Genomic DNA, 6000 nt, shown 5'->3' on the forward strand with positions numbered 1-6000 from the left:
TACTGAATACCAACAATCACCTAGCTGCAATGGCGGCAAGGAGAATTCTGACAAGAGCTAAAACATTCAAAACACACCTGGTGGAGAACAGGTAAACTAGACAGTCATCCAGGCAGCCATTCAAATTTTTTTTTGTTTGAATGCCGACTCACCTAATCAGTGGGAGATATAGCTAAATTTAACAGTAGGTAAGATTCATCTCAAATAATATGCATTCAGGTCCACCATAAGCATGAAGTCGTTCTCCCTGATAGAGGTCAACACTGAACATGCTGTCACCATCTTGAACCGAGTCTGGCGAACGAATCGGTTCAGGGGAGAAATGTCTTATGACTGGTCTTCAACACCCCGAAGTCTTCTCTACGAGAAAGACTTGTGTAGAATTCAGGAAAGCAGTCTGACACAACTTCTACAGCACCATTGCTCAGCATCTTCTGCACTTCTACTAGTGCTTGGTGTTTTGTTGATCCCACTATGTAGGAAAGAAGACTGACCAGGTGGATGGTGAGGGGTGGCGGAGACTCAAAGGGGAGTAGATAACCCTCCCGAAGGATATCCACTACCCAAGTCTCTGTTCTGTATCACTGCCAAGTTGCCCAATGGCTTGATAGGCACCTCCCCACCCTACCAATGGCAGCAGCTGGAGGGGAACGTCGACCCTGGCATTTCCCCTTCTTTACCCTTACCTCCCTTGCCTGAAGGCACAGTTGGCTGAAAAGGGCGTAACAGTGCTCCCTTCGAAGAGAGAAAAGAAGGCTGGGTCATTCCTCTAGATCCCTTAGAAGCAGAGGACTTCTTTGGGGCCAAAGAAGAGCTAGCCAGACTCAAAGGTCTAGCCACAGTGGAACATGCAGGCACAGAAGCCAGTCCTTGATGTCATCCCGCCACTTGTCCACTGCAGCATCAACCTGTTCTCTATTGAAGAGAGAGGTAGAACCCAGCAAAGGTCCATTCCTCAAGGCCAAAACCGACTCGGAACTAAGCGACCTGATTACTTGAGAGAGGACAGCGTCATGTCTCTTCAGCACAGGGTTAGCCCACAGATTAGCAGTCTGGTGGGCCAGGTAGGTAATAGCCCTACCCCCAGACTGACACAGTCTCCTGAAGTCCGAGTCTTTCCCCAGGGTAATGGCCCCAGAGGAAGCAGTGATCTTGGACACTGAAAGACCACAAGTCCATCCAGGAGACTGCTTGGAGAGCCGGCATGGCAGTGGCTTCCAACGTCACTGCCTGCTGCTATGAAAGAGAAATACTTTTGCCAGTCATGTCCTACAACAACAGACCCATACCGAGACAAACCAGGTCTGGGTCCATCTGCTTGGTCGGTAGAAGCCTTTCTGAGGGTGTGTAAAAGTGCCTCTGGCGAGGTAGAGGAGGGGAAGCAGTCTAATAATCAGTTAAACCTAAGTGAAGTCTCTTGTCCTGAGACAAGATTATTCACATGGAAGTCCCGTCGAAGCCTTGGGGTCCCTCTTGGGTCCCAAAAAAGATTCAAGGTGGGAAGGGCAATCTCCAATAGAGGAGGTCGCAGCTGCTTCCCCGAGATCGTTGTGCTGATGAATCAGCGCGACAATCTCCACAAAGGTCCTCTGTATCTCAGGGGTGTCTGAATCCCTTGGCAAAGGACCATCCAGTCCTTCCAGGGATCGTTCCTTCCGATCTACTCCCCCGTGAGGGAGAACCACGCCAGACCCCTTGGATCCATCCTCAACGACTTGAGCGTAAGTTCTATGGGGTCCTAAAACCACAGGGACGTAGGCTGCTGACACCGAATCCCATGGAGAGGACTCTATGGGATTCCTACCATTCACCTCGCCCCTCCCAGTGTAGCCCGAGGAAGTAGAGGGAATAGGAGAGGTGGATCGGATGCTCTTGCTCCTCCTAGCAGCGTTGCTGCCGGGGGGAGTGAGCTGTGCCCTTTCAACAACCTGCAGTGATGACAAGTGCGTGGGTCTAGGAGAACGCAATAGTAAAGACAATGTGCTGTCCCGAGGAGAATGCATCGGTTCTTGCAGCGCTGGTGGCAAGAGTGGTAGCAGCACTGGTGGGAGCAGTGCCCTTGCCAGCAGCAGCGCTGCTAGCAGTGACGCAGCTCCCTGCCTGGCGAGACCAAGCATTGTCCTCCCGACGCATCCCAGTACTCTTCGAGGCCAAATCCCGACACTTCACCTGCATAAGCAAAAGTCAGGTTAGGGAGAGTCACGCGTCGCTCCAAAGGAAGACCTTCGGGGCGAGCAGAGACCCTAAGAGGAGTATTACCCAGATCCAAGGCTGCAACGCCCCCCCCCTCCTCTTCCCCTCTCAACTCATTGAAGGAAGAAGCGGAGAGAGAGAGGCCTCCCCCAAAGGGATGGCAGAAAGTTTAGGGCAGTTGCTGGGAAAGAGGAATGAGAAAGATGGGTTTGCAATATTTGGAGTGGTTGGGCGTATTGCTCCCCACCATGGTTTTGGGTTTCCACACATATCTCCTCCCTGCAAACTTCCCCTACTGGGCAGCGGACCACAAGGAACAATCCGCACATTATACCTCCTTTACACTCATGCCCTCAGGATGAAGCACAAAGGGAGTGAGGATCTGTCTCGAACAAAGCACGGATCCTTCCGGACTTCTTGCTGTCTACCCCACAGCCAGCGGCGGCTGGGGCAAGAGGGTAGCAAAGGCTGTAAATCCAGGGTTTACTGATTATTCATAAAACAAGCAATCCACAATTACATACAGAAAAAAAAGGACTAATCACACCAGAATAGAAGATAGACAGCATACACAACAGTCAGGCAGAAAGCAGTGAACACATGTCTTTCCACAACGATGGCCAAAAGCAAATTGGAATGTTTACATCCAGTCAGAGAGACTACCAACAACAGGACCAGTAGTTAACTACCGAACCACCTTGTTAAAGAATTCAGCAGCCATGTCCAGGCTACACCTTAAATCATTCCTATTGTAACGGACCGACGGTTTGTATACCCTGTAGGAACAAAGTGATGGTTTGTATTCCTGTAGGAACAACTAGCCTAGGTCTACATTTCACATTCATAGCTTAAGGTATCATATTTTAATAAGATGTTTGTTATCCTATTCTATCTTTTCAGGATATGGGTCTGGGGTAGTTTTGAGAATGAACAGGAGCAACCTCCAACACTGCCTAGGTAGTAGCTACTTCCAAGTGGAGGCTTAAGCTAGCCTAGTTGATATTTCCAATGTTCAGTGTTCGCCTACATGGAAGGGGGGTCCAGAGTGGCAAAGTCCCCCACCACTTTCCCAGCCAGGTTAACATGGAGCACTGGTCAGGCTATATCTGTCAGACTAGGAAGGATGGTCTGGTTAGGTCAATACACAGCATTCCAGGACAGGTTAGGTTTTTACCGTCAACAGGTAGAACCTGTGTCCGTCGTTCTCAACATGAACAATCTGACGGAAATACCTAGACGGGTCCAGGGTCTGGTAGACAGTTTATCCTAGGTAGCATAAGCATGGGGTTCAAGCCAGTCTAGGGTAATAAATTATTGGTTCAAGCCAGTCTAGGGTAATAAATTACTGTGAGATTGCAGGAATTTTGGTGTGGGCTGTACTCGTTTCTTGACGTCAGGTTCTAGACTCATCTTCATGGAACTCATAGAATTCTCTGCTTGCATTTTTTTTGACAAAAATTTGTCTACCCTAGTATACCTAATTCATCACGTTTGCCACACCAAGAAAGATACTACCTTACATAGCCGAGTGGGTACCTAGGTAGTTAATTCTTGACAGGGAACTGCCACATGAGTCACTAAAAATTTTTGTTTTGCCGTTCAAAAGACAATAAAACGACACCGGCGTGACCCTAAAGCAAGAGTTTGTTCGTTTAACACATCCGAAAGCCTACTTACCATTCACCTTTGTTTTGTTTACATTTGTGACGATACCTCCAACAAACGTTTCGTACCGAGTGACTTCGAAAATGTAAACATTACAGAACAAATGTTGAAATTTATTCAGGAACCTTAGGCCTGGATAATTATCCGACACAAAAATCAGTTGATAACATTATCTAATTAAACTAAAACCCTAGATACTAAACCTTCTCCGAATCCACAAGAAAATTGCCATGCGTTGTAAAGGCGACCCATTCACCACACAGTTCAGATTTTGCCAAAGTTCCTGGTCGGGACTCGGTCGTCGCACCATCATTACTGCTGTGGTTGGTACTTGGTACTAGATTTCATGTTTTTAATAGAAAAACTATTGATGATGTAACTATAATTATTAAGAAAGCAAGAAAACAAATTGCTCACTAGAACCGTTGCCTATGCTAAGTGCAACTGAGAACTTTGACTTTTGAGTATGTGATTTTGAAGTGTGCATTTCAGAATGTAAACTCTCGGATCTGAGAAAACTGCAATTATTAATCCAATTTTAAAAGGTACTTGTCACTATCAGGAGGCGCGTTCATATCGACCTGAATCAAATTTATCTTTTACATAAAAATTATGGAATATATGCGATCCTCGAACAATTAATGGCTTACTTATATGCCGCAGGTGTTTTTCCTAATTGCCAATCTATATTCCACTGAGACAACTATATAGTCTATATGTTCAGTGGTAAATAACCTATAGGAAATCATCGACACAGATAAGCTCTTGGATCTTGGCGCTACCTTCGACACAGTTGTACATGATTTACTCTTAATGATCTCCAGTCTATCATAGCTGTGGATGATGTACTACTTGAAGAATTATTTGAAGGATAGGTCTTATATTGCGTACAGATTGGAATTGCCATATGGCATCGTATGAACCTCTGACTTTGACGAGAGGAATTCCTCAGCGAAGTATGCTTTGACCGTCCTACTTTGTATCTATATACGATTAGTTTGTCTAATATACGACATAATCTTGGAGTATAATATAAGTTAAATGCCGATGACACACAATTTTATTTCATTGCTACAAATATAAACATGCAAATAGAAATTTAATTGAAGTTCTATCGAATATTAAACACTGGATGACTTTGATGTAGTTGAGAATGAACGAAAATAATACTGAGCTTACATGATGGTAAGACAAGTAACTCAAACAGTCTGGGTGTTAATGCAAGCGTATATAAATGAAAATGGGCGTGAGAAATTCCTTTCACAACGATTTTATTTTCTAATGTTTTTTTGTGTATTCACTTGTTTCCAGGATATCTCTCTCTTATAGTTATTAGTACTATTTGTCACATAAGAAATTACTGATTGATTTTCACTGCATATTGCCGTCTGTCAGGTGATATCGACAGACAAATGTTACTGTATTTGTATTCATGTGAAAACCAAATATATTCACATGTCCATTTATTTTGTAAAAATGAATAACTTGATAACGAAATATATAAAACGTGATGCTACGTATAAATATCCACAGCTGGTCTCAGAATATGCCCTAATACCCTTCTCATATGGCTTCAGATTGCCTCTGAAATTGGTCACATCAAAAGTTTCTTGGGGGCTTACAGCGCCCCCCCCCCCCCCCCCCCACACAACACCCCACCTGTATTGGCTCGCTTAGTGCTTGAGGAATATTCTTATTATTCCTCCAAGGCCTAGTGCCCCCCTCCCCATATTCAGGCGTGCCCCCTAGGTGCCTACCCTCTAACAGACTCCTAGCTACGCCACTGAAAGAAGTGTTTGTAATCAGCAGAGTAAAGGAAATCAAGGACTTGAAGTCCAGTCTAATAACATCAGGTTGTTATATGTCAAGAGCAAGGACAACCCTGCTGGTTTATAGTTACACGAGGTATTCAATGTCTCTTTTGAGTAAGTCAGGTTGGTGGTTTCATGGTCCGACCTGGATTATTGACAGAAATAAGTTTCCAGAACAAGAGGATGTGTTTTACAGAGTCAGTTCATGTAAATGAAATTATTGTAGAACCAGTTTTGAGAAACCCTGATGATGATGTACTTGTACTTAATTGTTCCGAATTCTCCTCATTGAAACACGCGTTAAGGATTGTAAGTAGATTGATCCTGTTTG

The 6000-nt window shown here is 44.8% G+C and overlaps 1 protein-coding gene across 1 annotated transcript in view; it reads right to left on the minus strand.

Moving 5' to 3' along the window:
• The window catches only part of LOC135195342 (serine/threonine-protein kinase Kist-like), a gene marked incomplete in the record, with an annotated part of 340406 nt that extends 336066 nt beyond the window's left edge, over positions 1-4340 (minus strand). The window contains 1 exon segment of the mRNA XM_064221601.1: positions 4062-4340.
• Positions 4341-6000: the final 1660 nt, after the last annotated feature.

The sequence above is a fragment of the Macrobrachium nipponense genome, chromosome 16 (assembly GCF_015104395.2).
Source record: "Macrobrachium nipponense isolate FS-2020 chromosome 16, ASM1510439v2, whole genome shotgun sequence".
Lineage (NCBI taxonomy): Eukaryota > Metazoa > Arthropoda > Malacostraca > Decapoda > Palaemonidae > Macrobrachium > Macrobrachium nipponense.